Raw genomic sequence first — 19806 nt, forward strand, 5'->3', positions numbered from 1 at the left:
ACTAAACTCGCACATGACCCTTTTTTTGATCCGCAGCAGAATCGGATCGCATGGTGGTTCATCCTAGTGCGATCCGATTCTGTGTGAACTTTCAGATCACACTGCGATATGCGATCTGATCTAGGGGTGTCGTTAACTTTTAATTGACACCCCCAGCGTATTGCATATGGCAGTGTGCGGATGTGATGCGGGAACACGCTGCGTATTCGCACCGTTCCCGCATCGCAGAAATGTGAACCGGGACTAAAACCTCGTACACACGCAACGATTGTTGGCCGACTGATCGGCCATCTTTTGTCCAGTGCTGTTGTGTTGGTTGGAATGTGCCTAGACTGCACACAAATTTTTTCGGCCAACAAAAACCAACTTCAGAAGTGATGTCATGTGCTGGTTTACTTTCCGTGTGTTTTTTCGTCTCTGAGCATGCCCAGTCTTGCTCATCAGATTTTTGTCTGCCGAAATCTGTACTGACTGACGGAAAATCGGCCGTTCTGTTGACGGCCAACAAAAATTTTATAGCATGCACACCAGATTTTTTTCGACCGAAAAGTCGCAGTCGGTTGTCGAAAGCATCATACTAACAAGCCGACAATCGGCCGATCGAACGTTGGCCAAAAATTCACGGCCAACAATCGTTGCGTGTGTACGAGGCTTTAGTAAAGGTGTAAATATCCTCACAATTACTTAGTGTATCCAGGTGAATTATACTGCATTTTTTAGGACTAACTGAGCTTTCATTTGGTGGTAAATAGTAACAGATATCTCCTGATTTCTTTTTATTATTAAAGAAAATGTGGTACAAAATAGTGAATAAAAAAAATAAAAAAAAATAAGCTTTACATATATTTCTTGCCATAACCTACCACCAAAAAAACCCCCCAAAAATATATTCTCCTGCCCCTGACGATGGCAGCGATATCACATATGTGTAGGGTATTTGTTGTTTGTACTTGTAGTAGTGCCCAGAAACAAAAATGCACTTTTTAAAAAAATCTTAAACACACCACGATACAGATGCTAAATTTAAAAAAATGCTTCTTTTTAAATCCTATCTAAAATACAGTGACCCTGACCTTAGACTCTGAATACGACCTTTGACCTTAACCTTGAAGCTCTCCCCTGACCCCTGACCTAGATCAAACCCTGATCATGCTAGTTTTTCCTTCTTTCTTTTTACGCACACTTCTTTGTTTAAAATTTTCTCTAGTAGAGAAAAAGATACAATGTATTAGAGCTGCACGATTCTGGATAAAATGCAAAATCACCATTTTTTTGCTTAGAATAATGCCCAGTACACACGATCCGAAAATCGGGCGACATTCCATCCGTTATTTTTCGTATTCTAGCAGCTCTCAATAATATTCGCTTAAAGGGAGAGGTTACTCACGATACGAATTTTCTCGGACGATAATTCTTAGCTTCCGTTATGCGTAACCACGCTGTAGCGTGTGAGGGGAAAATGATGTCTACTGCTCATGCGCTGTCTACTGCTCACCATTTTTTTCGGACGAACAACATACTGATAATACGATTATCGTACGATGTGTTATAATACAATTTAAAATTTTTATGCTTGCACGACCGGATAATATCGGGTGAACTGTCGTGATCGCCTCTCGTAAGCTGTGTACTAACGATCCGATTATCGTCTGATCCTTCCACAAGCGTTAATTTTCGTCTGATTTTCGGATCGTGTGTACGGGCCATAAAGATCACGGTTCTCAGCATAACATCTTTCACATTGTACAATAAAATTTGGGCTAACTTTACTGTTTCTTTTTTTTTTTTAAATTAAAGTGTATTTTTTCCCCAAAAAACTGCGTTTGAAAGACCTCTGCGCAAATACAGTTTGACATAAAATATTGCAATGATCGCCATTTTATTGGGTCGCTGCTAAATAAATAAATATATATAGAGCCCTCAAAAATTCCACTCGCCTGCTCACGTTTTGCGAGTGGAATAATGAGGATGGCGAGTAAGGGCTGTGCTGTAGTCCCATGTATTGGGAATGTACTAGTAGTGCCTGTGCCTGCCCCTGCCACCGCCGCCGTTCACAGCGCAGCCTGCAATTACATTCTTCTTCAGAAAAGGGTGGACCCGGGGCGCAGAGCAGTGCGCCCTGAGCCCACCCATTATCCTCCTACTGGCCAATCAGGAGGCGGGTGCAAGACCGTTTCCTGATTGGCCGAAAGGCAAACAATTGCAATTGGCCAAGGAGGAGGAGGAGGACTCCGAAGACATGGAGGACGCGCAGGATTGATGAGAAGCCACCCGCTGCATCAGTTAAGTGCACGCTAGTCTCTCTGCACACTGTGGGTGCTCTGCATTGAAAGGGGGCACGCTGTGGGCGCTCTGAATTGAAAGGGGGCACGCTGTGGGCGCTCTGCAATGAAAGGGGGCACGCTGTGAGGGCTCTGCATTGTAAGGGGGTATGCTGTGAGCGCTCTGCAGTGTAATTGTATGAGATATTTTTACGAGGGCGTGTTTAGGGGCGGAGCAGGGTAGGGTTTGGGTGGGGCAACAAGTGGCGAGTAACTCTTAAGGCCTGGCTAGTAGCTCATGACTTTAAATTTTGAGCCATATATATATAAATATATATAACATTTTCAAAAGCGTCGCCTATGGAAAGTTTTAAGTACCGCAGTTTGTTGTCATCCCACGAGTGTGCGCAATTTTTAAGCATGCAATGTTAGGTATGTATTTACTCAGCATAACATTATCTTTCACATTATACATAAAAATTAGGCTAACTTTACTGTTTTCTGTTTTTTTAATTAATGAAAGTGTATTTCTTCCCAAAAAATGGCATTTGAAAGACCGCTGCACAAATATTGTGTGACTTAAAATATTTCCACGATCGCCTTTTAATTCTCTAGGGTCTCTGCTAAAATATATATATAATGTTTGGGGGTTCTAAGTACTTTTCTAGCAAAAAATACTGATTTAAACTTGTAAGAAACAAATGTCAGATAAAGGCTTAGCTTTTAAGAGGTTAAACTGCCCTCACTTACAGACGGAAGTTTATTCCTTTGATATAAAAGAAGGAAATGATACATTGTAAAACATTGTGTCTATAGTTATCTGGCAGCCTTAACAATGTATGAATAGAGGACATGCCATTTTAAGATTGTTAGGGGGGTGATTTTTTTAACAAGAGCCAGTTCACATAGGCGCGACCCGACTTGCCGGGGCGACCTGTGAAGTCGCGGTGCGCAGCTCGCACCGCGACCTCGGAGCGACATGCACGGACTTCATATCATTGAAGTCAATGCAGGTCGCCCCAAAGTAGCTCAGGACCCTTTTTCTAAGTCGGAGCGACTTGTGTCGCTCCTATTAGAACGGGTCCTGTGCTAATCTATGGCAGGCGACCCGCTGCGACTTGTCAGGCGACCAGGTCGCCTGACAAGTCGCCCCAGTGTGAACCGGCTCGCACGACCCGACTTGCCGGGGCGACCTGTGAAGTCGTGGTGCGCAGCTCACACCACCACCTCGGAGCGGCATGCACGGACTTCATATCATTGAAGTCAATGCAGGTCACTCCAGGTCGCCCCAAAGTAGCTCAGGACCTTTTTTCTAAGTCGGAGCGACTTGTGTCGCTCCTATTAGAACGGGTCCTGTGCTAATCTATGACAGACGGCCCACGGCGACTTGTCAGGCGACCAGGTCGCCTGACAAGTCGCCCCAGTGTGAACCGGCTCTAAATCGTGCAGCTCTACAATGTATTATATAATGTGTCCTGTTTGAATTCAATGTTTCTTTTTGTTCTCCATTGAAGAGGTGAAAACAGGGGCAGACTGATAGGGAACTGGCCTTCTCTCTTTCCTAAGAGACCCCAATCCCTATCCTGGTTCCTAAGAGACACCAATACCTATCCTGGGAGCACGCTGTGCAGCATGATCCCTGCAAAAACTCCGGTATGAATATATGCCGCCCCCACAGATAAAGACTAAGTTCCCTGAGGTCACATATATGTGTATAGTTGGGGTTGAAATTATTATAGTTTTTATTATTTTTATTATTACTTATCATTATTATTAGTAATCATTTTTATTACTCATCACTATTATTGTTACTTCTAATGGTAATTAATTATTGTTATAATACATATACATATATATTTTTTGTTATTGTGAGGCTGGGTTCACACTGGGGGACGGCTTCAAATTTGCCCGACTCTGAAGCCGGCCATGCAGCACGACTACAGCGGGGCTTGCAAACGACTTCTCTAATAGAAGTCAATGCAAGTCACCCCCAAAGTAGCGCAGGAACCTTTTTCTAACTTGGAGCAAATTCAGTTACCCCGATTAGAACGGTTCCATTGCACTGAATGGAACGTGACTTTTCAGGCGGCTAAGTTGCCTCACAAGTAGGGATGATCAAACTTTTCAAAAGTTCGGTTCGACCAGAACATCCGAAGTTCCCGAAAGTTCGGCCCGGATTTCAGAACCCCATTGAAATCAATGGGACCCGAACTTCGGTAAACAAAAAACACAATTTTGAAGCCCTAAAACCCAATAAATGCCCCAAAAAGTGCCTAGGGTTCTGGGTCATGCCCCAGGGACTATTAATCACACAAAAAAAGTTCTTAAAAATTGTCATTTTTGATAGAGAGCCAATTATTGAAAAAATTATTGAAAAAAAAAAAAAAGAGATTTCTTTGGATTTAGTGTCTGGGGGGGTCTAAAAAGTGTACCTGTGAAGTTTCAGCTCTGTAGCATGTCCAGAACCAGAAAAAAAAGATTGTTTGTATTAGAATTGCAATAGAACAGGATAGTGGCTCTGCTATTTTCACACCTTGCCGGTTTTGTAGCAGGCGTTTTTTTGGGCATTTTTTGGGCGTCTTTGGAGGCAGGCATAACATCAGAACTTCTGTGTAGGGGTATATATACACACACACATGTATGTATATATACACATACACATATATAGGTGTGAAAGTTGCAGAACACTATGCTTGCGCTAATGAAATAATTAACAGCCATATGGCTTCGCTCCTTTCACACCTATATGTGTGTATGTGTATAAATACATATAAGTGTGTGTGTATATATACCCCTATACACAAGTTCAGATGTTATGCCTGCCTCCAAAGACCCCCAAAAAATGCCCAAAAAAACGCCTGCTACAAAAACGCCCAGGTGTGTTGTTGCAGTCGTTTTTTTGGGGCATTTTTTGGGGGTCTTTGGAGGCAGGCATAACATCTGAACTTGTGTATAGGGGTATATATACACACACACTTATATGTATTATACACATACACACATATAGGTGTGAAAGGAGCGAAGCCATATGGCTGTTAATTATTTCATTAACGCAAGCATAGTGTTTTGCTACTTTCACACCTATATATGTGTATGTGTATATATACATACATGTGTGTGTATATATATACCCCTACACAGAAGTTCTGATGTTATGCCTGCCTCCAAACACGTCCACAAAAAAAGCCCTATAAACGCCTGCAACAAAAAGCCGGGTGTGACAGGGGCGAAGCCACCATCCTGTTCTATAGCAGATCTAAGAGAAACAATCTTTTCTCTATAGCGGTCACCCTGACATGGAAGGGTTTGGTTACCCTGCCATAGCAGTCAGAGTCAGTTAACCCTACACTACACTACAGTCCCCTGACACTTAACACTTTCCCTACAGAAGCTATATTTTTGAATCTAACTATAGTGGAAAATAGTACCCTAACTACACTAGATATCCCTTTACTCACACTAATAATTGCTAAATGACACTTTGAAGCAGAAGTAATAGAACTGTTTCCACTCTCTTCCACAGCCCCTGTATTACAATGCTAGAGATTTGGCAGGGCTATCTTATATACTGGGGGCGTATTCACTAATGATTGGCCTCTGGACCCCCTAGTCACTTCAATCACATTCCTAGCATTCTCCTGCTCCCTCAATTGGCTTTTACTGAGGGTTCTGGTCCAATCACGGGCTTTTAAAGCCCAGTTCCTGTCCCATTGCATTCTGGTCGGTTCTGGTTGCCGAATTCCGAACTTTTTCCGCAAAAAGTTCGGAATTCGGCCGAATTTCGAACAGTCAATGTTCGGGTTGAACCGATGGTCGACCCGAACCGTTCGATCATTCCTACTGACAAGTTGCCCCAGTGTGAACCCAGGCTTACTGTCATGTCGTTATTCTTAATTGATACTTTTATTATTATTATAATTATTTTTTTTTTACTATTGTCATGATTGCTGCCATTGTTAATAATATTTTTACTGCTCCTATTACTGTCCTTGTTGCCATTATCATTAGGCTGCGATGAAAGCTGACATTCTCTGACCTGTGCTGTCTCCAGTTGACATGTTCACCAAATGACCGCTATGGATTGAGAATGTGGCACTTGACTCTGAGTAAGGCTCGGTTCACACTGGGGCGGCTTCAAAGTCGCCCAAATCTGAAGCCGCCCCGCACAGCACGGCTTGAAAACAATCTCTTTTAAAAAAGTCAATGCAAGCCGCTCCAAAGTGGCCCCCAAGTAGTGCAGGAACCTTTTTCTAAGTCGAAGCATCTAGAGTCACTCCGATTCGAACGGTTCCATTGCACTGAATGGAGTGCGACTTGTCAGGCAACGAAGTCACCTTACAAGTCGCCCCAGTGTGAACCGAGCCTAATGCCTCGTACACACGATCAAATAATCGTACGTAAAAAAACGCTTTTCCCCCTTATATGTTGTTTTTGTGGAAAAAATATAATAAAAGAGATATTGAAATTAAAAAAACGCTTTCTAATTGATCGCACGATAATCTGATCATTAGTACACAGTTTTCAACAGCCGATCACGATATTTCATCCAACAAAATCCGAAGGGACAAACACGAAAACTTTTCTCAAACTTTTGTCATATGATAGCCTAGCGAACAACAAACGTTTAATCAGTGCAGTATGCGTTCGCTAAAAATCGATAGACAAAGACCACGCATGATCAGAAACACGAAAATAACCCGGAAAAAGCCTGGCTGCCATTGTTTTTGTTTTGCTCTGATACGTAGCTACGCAACCAGGAAGCTTTTCCAGAATCACACGAAAAAAAAAAAAAACATACGTTTAGTACGCAATTTTGAATTCGATATCAGTATCATGCAACAAAATGCGAACGATAAGTCGTCTGATTATCTGATCGTGTGTACGAGGCATTAATCTGCTGACTTTGGAGCCATCTCACATAGGTGTTCATTTTGTGGCCCAGCCAGGCAGGTTGTATGCAATGAATATACACTGCTCAAAAAAATTAAAGGAACACTTTGAAAACACATCAGATCTCAATGGGGGGGGGGGGGGGGGAATCTTACGCAGGATATCTATACTGATTATACTGATATGGACTGGGTAATGTGTTAGGATCTATACTGATATGGACTGGGTAATGTGCTAGGATCTATACTGGTATGTACTGGGTAAAGTTTTAGGAAGAGAAGGATGCCACATCATTTGATGGAAGTGAATTATCACCCTACAGAGGGCTGAATTCAAAGACACCCCTAAAAAAAAATCAAAGTGAAAAAATGATGCGGCTGGCTAGTCCATTTTGCTGAAATTTCATTGCAGAAACTCAAAACGGTACTCAGTAGTTTGTATGGCTCTCATGTGCTTGTATGCATGCCTGACAACATCGGGGCATGTACCTAATGAGATGATGGATGGTGTCCTGGGATATTTCCTCCCAGATGTGGACCAGGGCTGTCAGGGACGCAATCTCCGTTCTGTGGCTAGTGACAGTCAACCGCCAATGCGCAGGACCGCGGCTGCGTGGGCACGCAGGCGTGCCTGCACGGCGCGCGTACGTCATGACGCACAGCACGCCAGCGCAGTCCCTATATAAGGAGCGCTCTCAGTTCCATTCAGCGCTGGATTATCTTCAGCTCCTTGTACCTGTGAACCTGTTCTGCTCCCTCATTTTGACCCGGCTTGCCTCCTGACTCATCCGATCCTTCTCCAGTGTTTGACCCTCTGCTTGTTTGACCTTCCTTACTCTTGTGCCCCTTTGCCTGCCTTCTTGTGTACCGACCCCGGCTTGCTCAACGGACTTTCCTCTGCTCAATCCTCCTGTCTTGGCACCATCTGGATTGATAACCGTGTATGACCCTCGGCCTGGCTTTCACCTGCACATTGCTTGACTTCCTGGAGTTCCTGAGAGTTGCTCCAGATACTTTATGAACTTTTGCCTACGCTCCACAAGCATCCAATGCTCCTTGGGACGCGTCACCTTCTGTCCCACTTCCAGGGGTGATTCGCACCGAGCTGCAAGGGAAGCTCTCTCAGCATTTCGGCCTCCAACCAAGAAGGGATCTGACAAGGGCATCACTGAGCTCCTGAACAGACTGAGTTGCAACCTGGAGGCGTCGAATGAACCGAAACATAATGTACCAGAGGTGTTCTATTGGATTTAGGTCAGGTGAGCATGGGGGCCATTCAATGGTATGAATTCCTTCATTCTCCAGGAACTGGCTGCATACTGTCGTGCACCAGGAGGAAACCAGGACCCACTGTACCAGCGTAGGGTCTGACAATGGGTCCAGGGATTTCATCCTCATTCATCCTGCCTAATGGCAGTCAGGGTGCCATTTTCTAGCCTGTAGAGATTTATGCATTCCTCCATGGATATGCCTCCCCAGACCATCACTGAGCCACCACTAATCAGGTCATGCTGAACGATGTTACAGGCAGCATAACATTTTCCACGGCTTCTCCAGACCCTTTTACGTCTGTCACATGTGCTCAGGGTGAACCTGCTCTCATCTGTGAAAAGCACAGGGCACCAGTGGAAGATCTGCCAATTCTGGTGTTCAATGGAAAATGCAAGTCGAGCTCCATGGTGCCGGGCAGTGAGCACGGGGCCCACTAGAGGACGTTGGGCCCTCAGGCCACCCTCATGAAGTCTGTTTATGATTGTTTGGTCAGAGACATTCACACCAGTGGCCTGCTGGAGGTCATTTTGTAGGGCTCTTGAAGTGCTCATCCTGATCCTCCTTGCACAAAGGAGCAGATATCGGTCCTGCTGATGGGTTAAGGATCTTCTACGGCCCTGTCTAGCTCTCCTAGAGTAACTGCCTGTCTCCTGGAATCTCCTCAATGTTCTTGAGACTGTGCTGGGAGACATAGCAAAACTTCTGGCAATGGCGTGTATTGATGTGCCCTCCCTGAGGAGTTGGACTGCCTGTGCAACCTCTATAGGGTCCAGGTATCGTCTCATGCTACATGGATGGATGGGAGAGTTTGCTTTGAATACTAAAAATGTAATAGTGTTTTCAGTTTGTGGTGCTCAGATACAGTCTAGTTCCGCTTTAAGCTGACCATAAGCTGTTTTCATTCTGTATAGGTGGCAGGCCACCCTCCTATACGGGTCAGTCGAGTGCTGTGATGATTGTCACATCCACAGGCCTCCGCACTACCCCTGCCCTATTGCAGCCAATGCAAAATCTATGGTGCTTATGGGTAAGGGGAAGCATGTGACCTCAGGCCCGAGTGGGGGAGGGGGTGACATCATTAAAGTGATTGTAAAGTCTTGTTTTTTTTTTTAAATAACAAACATGTCGTACTTACCTGCTCTGTACAATTGGTCTTGCACAAAGCAGCCCCCTCAGCTCAGGAAAAAAAAAAAAAAAAAACGAAAATCAACTTAGGGTGCATGCCACATGGCTGTATGAAAATAGGACAACTAGTACTCAGGACCCTTTGATAACCTCCGATTGGACGAAACACGTTGGGGAGGAGACACTAGTGCTGACGTCAGGCCACTGTCCAATACTGGGACAGCAGTGGCCCCCATTGTCATAGGTTTTAATGATTCATTGTTTTGGGCTTTTAACATAGAAATCCAATAAATATTACACTATGGAGACTTCATCTGGCTCCCAGTGAGGTTTATTTACCACAGCTACAGTCAGGTCCATAAATATTGGGACATCAACACAATTCTAATATTTTTGGCTCTATACACCACCACAATGGATTTGAAATTAAACAAACAAGATTGCTTTAACTGCAGACTTTCAGCTTTAATTTGAGGATATTTACATCCAAATCAGGTGAGCGGTGTAGGAATTACAACAGTTTGTATATGTGCCTCCCACTTTTTAAGGGACCAAAAGTAATGGGACAATTGGCTGCTCAGGTGTGTGTTATTCCCTCATTATCCCATTTACAAGGAGCAGATAAAAGGTCCAGAGTTCATTTCAAGTGTGCTATTTGCATTTGGAATCTGTTGCTGTCAACTCTTAATATGAGATCCAAAGAGCTGTCACTATCAGTGAAGCAAGCCATCATAAGGCTGAAAAAACAAAACAAACCCATCAGAGAGATAGCAAAAACATTAGGTGTGGCCAAATCAACTGTTTGGAACATCCTTAAATAGAAAGAACGCACCGGTGTGCTCAGCAAAACCAAAAGACCCGGGAAGACCACGGAAAACAACTGTGGTGGATGACCGAAGAATTCTTTCCCTGGTGAAGAAAACACCTTTCACAACAGTTGGCCAGATCAAGAACACTCTCCAGGATGTAGGTGTATGTGTGTCAAAGTCAACAATCAAGAGAAGACTTCACCAGAGTGAATACAGAGGGTTCACCACAAGATGTAAACCATTGGTGAGCCTCAAAAACAGGAAGGCCAGATTAGAGTTTGCCAAACAACATCTAAAAAAGCCTTCACGGTTCTGGAACAACATCCTATGGACAGAAGAGACCAAGATCAACTTGTACCAGAGTGATGGGAAGAGAAGAGTATGGAGAAGGAAAGGAACTGCTCATGATCCAAAGCATACCACCTCATCAGTGAAGCATGGTGGTGGTAGTGTCATGGCGTGGGCATGTATGGCTGCCAATGGAACTGGTTCTCTTGTATTTATTGATGATGTGACTGCTGACAAAGCAGCAGGATGAATTCTGAAGTGTTTCGGGCAAATATTTTCTGCTCATATTCAGCCAAATGCTTCAGAACTCATTGGACGGCGCTTCACAGTGCAGATGGACAATGACTCGAAGCATACGCGAAAGCAACCAAAGAGTTTAAGGGAAAGAAGTGAAATGTTATGCAATGGCCAAGTCAATCACCTGACCTGAATCCGATTGAGCATGCATTTCACTTACTGAAGACAAAGCTGAAGGGAAAATGTCCCAAGAACAAGCAGGAACTGAAGACAGTAGCAGTAGAGGCCTGGCAGAGCATCACCAGGGATGAAACCCAGCGTCTGGTGATGTCTATGCATTCCAGACTTCAGGCTGTAATTGACTGCAAAGGATTTGCAACCAAGTATTAAAAAGTGAAAGTTTGATTTATGATTGTTAATCTGTCCCATTACTTTTGGTCCCTTAAAAAGTGGGAGGCACATATACAAACTGTTGTAATTCCTACACCATTCACCTGACTTGGATGTAAATACCCTCAAATTAAAGCTGGAAGTCCGCAGTTAAAGCACATCTTGTTTCTTTCATTTCAAATCCATTGTGGTGGTGTATAGAGCCAAAAAGATTAGAATTGTGTCGATGTCCCAATATTTATGAACCTGACTGTACATCTGGATGGTGCGAGTTGCTGAATAGCCTTCCCCACAACAGATGGCAAAACTACACTAACTGCGTGTTTCCTGCTGTAACTGCAGCCAGCTTTTCTGGTGAGTGTCCATTTCACAGGGGTGTGGTGGATGATTCTGGAGAGCTGTACTGGATCACTTCTTCACTTGTGCACTGGTCCAAATCATTTAGCGGAGGAGGAAATATGGTGGGAGGTTGTTTTCAGGGGTTGGGCTTGGCCCCTTAGATCCATTGAAGGGAAATCTTAAGGTGTCAGCATACCAAGACATTTTGGACAATTTCATGCTCCCAACTTTGTGGGAACAGTTTGGGGATGGCCCCTTCCTGTTCCAACATGACTGCACACCAGTGCACAAAGCAAGATCCATAAAGACATGGATGAGCGAGTTTGGGGTGACGGAACTTGACTGGCCTGCACAGAGTCCTGAGCACAACCCGATAGAACACCTTTGGGATGAATTAGAGTGGAGACTGCGAGCCAGGCCTTCTCTCCAATATCAGAAATGCGCTTCTGGAAGAAAGGTCAAACATTCCCATAGACACACTCCTAAACCTTGTGGACAGCCTTCCCAGAAGAGTTGAAGCTGTTATAGCTGCAAAGGGTGGGGCAACTCAAACCCTACGGACTAAGACTGGGGTGCCATTGAAGATCATGTGCGTGTAAAGGCAGGCGTCCCAATACTTTTGGTAATATAATGTTTAATCAGCTTCATTTCCAATCCCTGATAATAATTAAGACCAACCCTTCCAGTCTTTCTAGAACTGTTCATAAGCCAGTTTGGGACCTGGTTGCACATATGGATTCCTGGAATGTGATGTTTACTCTTCAGTTCAGGCACAGACGGAAGAGATGGTTAATAAGTCACAGAAGACAGAGTTGACTTTGGAAGCACAGCAGTCGATAACAATTACAGTAGAAAAACCATTAACCTTCATGAGACTCTTCCGCAGTCTGGTGTGGTGGAATTGCACACCTGCCCTTCCCGTGTACACGTCACATAGCCGTCCACCTGTCACTGTCCTGTGACACCCTATGTGTACAGAAGATCCAAATGTCTGGGTTTATCTCCTAATTTATTGCAGGTGCACCACCGCTTCCGTCAGCGATAACAGAAATCCACAATATGGCGTCAATCTCGCATGCCACAGCTGTATTTACTTGTTTAGCACAAACTATGGCCATCACACCACAGCCATGAGACGCTTGAGGCCACCAACACCACTATCTATTACTGGCAACCTGCAGCAGCCACATGCAAAAAATGCCAACTGTCCTAGATTTGCAAAGACAGTCCCACACAGAGATGTATAGTAACTAAGTAGAACTACTTCACTACTGTACTTAAGTACGGAAAGGCGGTATCTGTACTTTCCTAGAGTAGAATTTTTTTCTCCTACTTCCACTTTTACTTCACTACATTTTTTCGATGATTTCAATACTTCTACTCCGATATTTTTTTTTTTTGTGCTGCATAGTTACTCGTTACTATTATAAGAATTACCACTGCCAGAACAGTAGATGGCAGGTTTCATGAAGCTCAAAACATGTGTATTATCAGCGCATACGGAAATAAATGCTACTTTATGTATAAATAAAAGCTGCATTTGAAATAATAAAAAACAATATGATGTTCAAACTTTTGACTTCTTTCTTTAATAACTACATAACACAGTACTTGTACTTTTACTTTCAGTACTTGAGTAGCAATTTTTTTTCAAAACTACTGGTACTTTTACTTTCAGTACTTGAGTAACAAAATTTAAAAAAAAAACTACTTGCAATACTTAAGTACAAAAAATGTTGAATACTTTAGTACTTCTACTCAAGTCACTTTTTGATCGAGCACTTCCACTTCTACTCAAGTCACTTTTTGATCGAGCACTTGTACTTTTACTCAAGTATGGGTTTCGAGTACTTTATACAATTTTGATTACTGGCAACCTGCAGCAGCCAAATGCAAAAAATGCCAACTGTCCTAGATTTGCAAAGACAGTCCCACATCTTGACCCTCTGTATCACCGATGCCGTATCCCTGGCCATGTCCCTGGAACACAGCATCATCCTTATTCGAGTTACTGCACTCTTATTGTTGTGCAACATTGTTCTCCACTCACCTAACGAGTGAATTCAGCAAATGTTCTGCTGCAATCCACTGCTCAGGTGACACAGCTCAGGTCCTGCACCACCATTTTGGACCTCCTCAGTCATCAGAAGCCAGCTGCCTTTACCAGATTTAGGAAGCCGAATTTCGATTGGTTTTCGCAAAAGTTGTCGCGTCTACAAACTAGAGGAAAGATTTATGTCATTTTTATTTTTTTTACTAGTAATGGCGGCAATCAGCAATTTTTAGCGGGACGACATTTTTGACACTTTTGGGGGTACCAGTGACATTACTACAGTAATCAGTGCAATAAATATGCAATGTTACTGTAAAAATGCCATTGGTTAACCCTGTTGGTGATCAAGGGGTTAAATGTGAGCCTAGGGGAGTGATTCTAACTGTGGGGGGGCGTGGCTTCCCAAATGACCATAGAGACATGTGATCCAATATAGAAGGATCACAGGCGCTCTATAATCATCCCAGGGAGAAGGACGGTCAGCTGTGTTTACAACAGCCGACTGTCCTTCTCTCGGAGCCGCCTGCCCCGTGCATCGGCTTCCCCGCTAACGAGCGGGGGGTGGGAGCGTGCCGCTGGTGGCGCGCGTTCGCCCCCTAGACTCCCCAGAGCCAAAACAAATTGGCCTAAAATGTTAAAAAATTTAGATTTTTAAATTTTTTTTTGGAGAATGTTATATAGCAGAATGTGAAAAATATTGTTTTTTTTTTTCAAAATTGTTGCTCTTTTTTTGTTTATAGTGTAAAAAATAAAAATCGCATCAAATACCACCAAAACAAAAGCTGTAGCGCAGTGCCGGATCGCAGAAAAAGGGCCTGGTCAGGATGGGGGTAAAACCTTCCGGGGGTTAAGGGGTTAATGCAAGAGCACATAAAAAAACATGCACCTCTTTTAACTTTTAACCCTTTTCAACTTTTGTTTTTTCTGATACAGGGATGGAGACGCTGGCATTACCGGCTGGTGTCTCACTTAAAGTCCCACATAGCCTACATTGTTCATGTAAGCAGGGATGGAGGCGCTGTGCCTACAGGCTGGTGCTTCATTTAAAGTCCCACTGTGCGATTTTCGTGCGTTTTTGGTGGATGCAGTCTGATTTGACCCCAGTTTTTTCATATACAGGGATGGAGACTAATAGCATGACCTGCTTGTCTCATGTAAAGTCCCACCTGTCTCCCACCCATCTATTAGCAGCCATGTGCTTCCATTGTGGAGATACTCAAATTAGAAAGTGTTAGGACTGCAGGTTACACAGGGTGCCGTGTAGTGGCCCTGCAGCTTACACATGCGTTTGCAAATGCATGTCAACTAAACCCCTGTTCTTTATTTATTTATTTTTTTATTTATTTTTTTTATTTATTTATATCATGAGATATGCAGACGTGATTAAAGTGGAGTTCCACCCTAAATTTATACTTACCTCCATCTTCTCGCTCCGGGTCACCTGAAAAACAAATGGATAATCGCAATTTTTTTTTTTTTTTTACTTACCTCGTTTAGAAGAAAATATACTTACCTTACTTCCTCCCCTTGGTGGCCACGGACCGTCGTCACTTCCTGGCTTTGCAATGATTCCTGGGAGCTGAACGTCATCGCTCCCAGGAATCAATGCGCCTGCACCGGCCCCGACGTCAGTTCCGGTGCGCGCGCGTCATTCCCTTCTAAACAGCTTCTGGGCATGCCCAGAAGCTGTGCAGGGATGACGCGCGCGCACTGGAAGTGACGTCAGGGCTGGTGCTGTGCATCGTGGGACCGAAGAAGAAGGAAGAGGACACAGAAGAGGACGCACTGGCTTCAAGCTGCCCACACCTGAGATGGCAGCGCTGGACAATACTTTTTCAAGGTAAGTATTTCTCCTAAAAGGTAAGTGCAACCCGGGACAGATCAGAGGCTATCCATTGTGGAATGTACTAGCCCTAAATGTCCCGGGGGTAATTTATTAAAAAAAAAGAAGAGAGGTTGCTGTACCCCCTTCTCTCCCAGGTATATCTATGGACCCCTTCCCCCCCCCCCCCCCCTTAGGGGGATTTTGTTCTCAGATAAATGCAGATTAATACACATATGTGATACTGGTATTTTTCTTTCCAGGCAAATTCCCTTCTTGGTTGGATTGTATTTTTTGACATCTGCATTGAGGGTTTCAAGTCGCAATTGAGGCTACTAGCCCTTCTCCCTAATATATCCCCTATTACATCCCATATGGTATTTTCATCCATACATACATATATATATAATATCATCTATATTAGGCTTTTGTGCCTATGCTAATATTATACCACCACCTTTATGATCCACATATATTGGCCTCCCGGCGCCTGCAGAGGAGATCTCCCTTCATCTTGTCCGTCCTGTTTTGAGGTTAGCATAATTATAGTTGAAAAATGATGCAATATGTTTCAATGTATGAATATGAAATATTTGTTTATAATGATTGTAATTTTTGTATTTTCACTATATTCTCTTTAGTGCAGTACCTATTTGGTCTTGGCAATGCCCTGATGAAGCAATGAATGCGAAACGCGTCGGCTTATCCAGGGACCAATAGTCTGCAAAATATATATTAGGATCCAGTAGTGTGGTATTTTGGTACACAGTTATCATACACACACGGACACAGTATATCTTTTATGCACTGTATGTCTTGTTGTCATGTTTTTTATTCTTTTGTAATAAAATGAAAACATTTTTTATACATCTATGAGTGTTGTATTTGTATTCCTGCAACCACCAGTTATGCCGATATAGTCCCGCTTTCTTGGGTCCTCTCTTGGCCCCTACTACCCCTTGTTTTTTGTCCTAGTTTCTTGGGGATGATGGCATACTTTATATCATGAGACAGGTCTACTTGATTGGTGGCAGACTGGAGGGTGAGTACATCAGACTGGGGGCTGGCTGGCTTCCATGCACCTTTCTTAATCCTTTTCAACTTTCGTTTTTTCTGATACAGGGATGGAGACGCTGGGCATACCTGCTGGTGTCTCACTTAACCACTTGCCGACCGCCGCAAGTACATATACTGCCGCGGTCAGCCCCTCACAGGCAAAGTGACGTACCGGCACGTCACTAGCCTGTGAGGCTCTGGGGAGCGAGCGTGCGCCGCTGGAGACGCGCTCCCGCGCGGTCACGGACCCCCCCCCCCGCGCGTGTGAGTGGCGGACCCGATGTCCGCCGCTCACTCACGATCGTCCGTGACAGCGGGCGAAAGGCAGGCGGCTAGTGTAAACAAGCCGCCTGTCATTCTCCCCTGTGTAGGAACAGTGATCATACGGTTCTACTATGTAGGACCGTTGATCATTGTTCCTACACCTCAACCCACAGCCAATCACAGTTAGAATCACACCCCTAGGGACACACACAGCCCCTCCCTCTCAAAAAAAGTTAACCCCTTCACTACCAGTGTCATTTTGCAGTAACAGTGCATATGTATAGCACTGATTACTGTAGTAATGTCGCTGGTAACCCCAAAAGTGTCAAAAATGTCAGTCAAGGGTCCGATCTGTCCGCCCCAATGTCGCAGTCCCGCAAATGAAATCGCAGATCGCCGCCATTACGCGTTAAAAAAAAATGACAAAAATCTTTCCCTTTGTTAGTAAACGCGATAACTTTTGCGCAAACCAATCAAAATACGCTTTTTGCGTTTTTTTTTTTCTTACCAAACATAAGTAGCATAAAACAAATTGGCTGAAAATGTTAAAAAATTTTGATTTTTACATTTTTTCTTTGGGGAATTTCATATAAAAAAATGTGAAAAATATTATTTTTGTAAAATTGATGCTCTATTTTTGTTTATAGCGCATGATCAAAAAATCGCACAGGTGATCAAATACCACCAAAAGAAAGCTCTGTTTGTGGGAAAAAAAGGACATCAAATTTGTTTAGGTACAGCGTCGCACGACCGAGAATCTTCCGGGGCTTAAGTGGTTAAAGCCCCACATAGCCTACATTGTTTACATAAAAAAACAATTGTCTTCTGTGTACCCTGTTCATACCATACCATACCTTACCATACTATACTATACCATACCATACCATACTATACCATACCATACCATACCATGACATACTATACCATACCATACCATACCATACCATACCATAACACTGTATTGAGGTGCTTTGCAGAAAATGCATCATGTCTGCATTCTTACGCAACCCAACACACAGCACAGCTTGTCAATGGACGGCAGCGTGACACAACCCGTGTTTCAGTGCACAGAGTTGAATGAAGAGCCACTTTGTGACACTTCAATTGTTTTTTTACATAAAAAGGAAACAGTGCAAAGTGTTGAAACAACGTATCGCACCGCCCTTCACATCAGACATCAGCAAGCATGCGTTATACGATGCATAACGGGTGCATTTTAGTACCAACAAGCCCTTCAAATATATTTTCTGTGTGGAGAAAACAAGGTATTCATTCATGGATGATGTGAATGACTCTATAGTTATACATGAAGGGCTGCAGGAAGGTAACACTGGCTGAATTCGCACTTAGGGCATGCAGGATAGTCCAGACGGAGGAAAGAAACCCTCTTTTTATATAGGTCTATCTGTATCTTAGTCATGGAATGATGACTGCGTCCCGCCTGCTAAGTATATTTGTTCTGGTATGAGTTTGATGGAAAGATCGCATTTAGGGGAATCTCCGAAAGTCAATATTTGACTCTCTCTCTGCACTGGAAAAGGACGGTGCTGCAGCCTACATACCTGAGACAGACCAACCTAACCTATCGCTCAAGGTTCTTCCATCTGTTTTTCTGAGAGGTCTCAGTGGTATGGCAAGATGGAGAAAACTTCAACTTTGTAAACTATTCATTTCCTATTGGACTCATTTCTTCTGAGCAGGGAATCTACAGGCTCTTGAAGTGTCCATTCTCTCTGGAGGGGAGTTTTATCTACAGGTTTTTTTTTTTTTTTACCTTTTCCTTTCAATGATTTTTATTGAGTTTTTGACGGAATGAAACAATACATGTTTTCATAACATAAATTTCCATGGGTCCATTTCAATACAAACATTGTATTACAGGTGGGAAACCCCTTTGTCATCCATACCAGTACCATCTTTAAAATCGATTTGACCCTGGGCAAACATGTTCTTGGGCCCTCCCAAATCCACTTATCAACTATTTGTGGGCTCAATGGGCAGCTACTTTGGGCCCCACAACAATGACTGGGCCCAGGGCAGCTTCCCCTTTTTGCCCTGCCTTAAAGCGGAGTTCCGGACTTAAAATCGACTTTACACCATCCGCTTGCTGTAATGTAGCTGAAAAATAATTGGATAATTTCAAATGTATTTATTTTTTTATTTACTTACCTTTTTATTGAAGAAAATATACTTACCTTCCTTCCACTTCCTCCCTCTGCGGCCGTGGCGCCGTCACTTCCTGCTTGCATTGACTCCTGGGAGCTTCCGGTGCAGGCGCGTTATTCCCTGCTGAACAGTTTCTGGGCATGCCCAGAAGCTATGCAGGGATGACGCGCCTGCACCGGAAGTGGCGAGCGGGGCCAGTGCAGGGCATTCTGGGACTCTGACGTCAACGAAGAGGACGCTCCGGCTTCAGCTGCCCACACCTGAGATGGCAGCGCTGGACAAGACATTTTCAAGGTAAGTATTTCTACTAAAAGGTAAGTGAAACAGGGGACAGTCCCAGGGGGGACTGTGGGATGCCATTAAAGTTCATGTGCGTGTAAAGGCAGGTGTCCCAATACTTTTGGTAATATAGTGTATTTACCAATGGGAAAATTTACTATTATTGGTGCACACAGAATCTGGTGCAGCTGTGCATAGTAACCAATCAATTTCTTACTTCAGCCTGTTCGATTAAGCTTTGATTATAGCTAGAAGCTGATTGGTTATTATGTACAGCTGCACCAGATTCTGTGTGCATGGGCCCATAGAAAACAATACATCTATGTTCAGATCCAGTTTTAGTAAATCTCTCCCACAGTGTCTTAATGGTTTGTTTTAGGGTTCATGCACACATCTGTGAAAAACACGGCATTTTTATCAGTACAATTTTTTTTTTTTTTAAGTATCTGAACATAGATGTATTGTTTTCTATGGGCCCATGCACACAAATGCATAAAGATCAATAAATCTGCACTGCGTCAAGTTCATAAAAAAAAAAAAAGTCTAAGGTCCTGCT

Source organism: Pelophylax lessonae (genome assembly GCF_965119305.1).
Source record: "Pelophylax lessonae genome assembly, chromosome: 12".
Classification (NCBI taxonomy): Eukaryota; Metazoa; Chordata; class Amphibia; order Anura; family Ranidae; genus Pelophylax; species Pelophylax lessonae.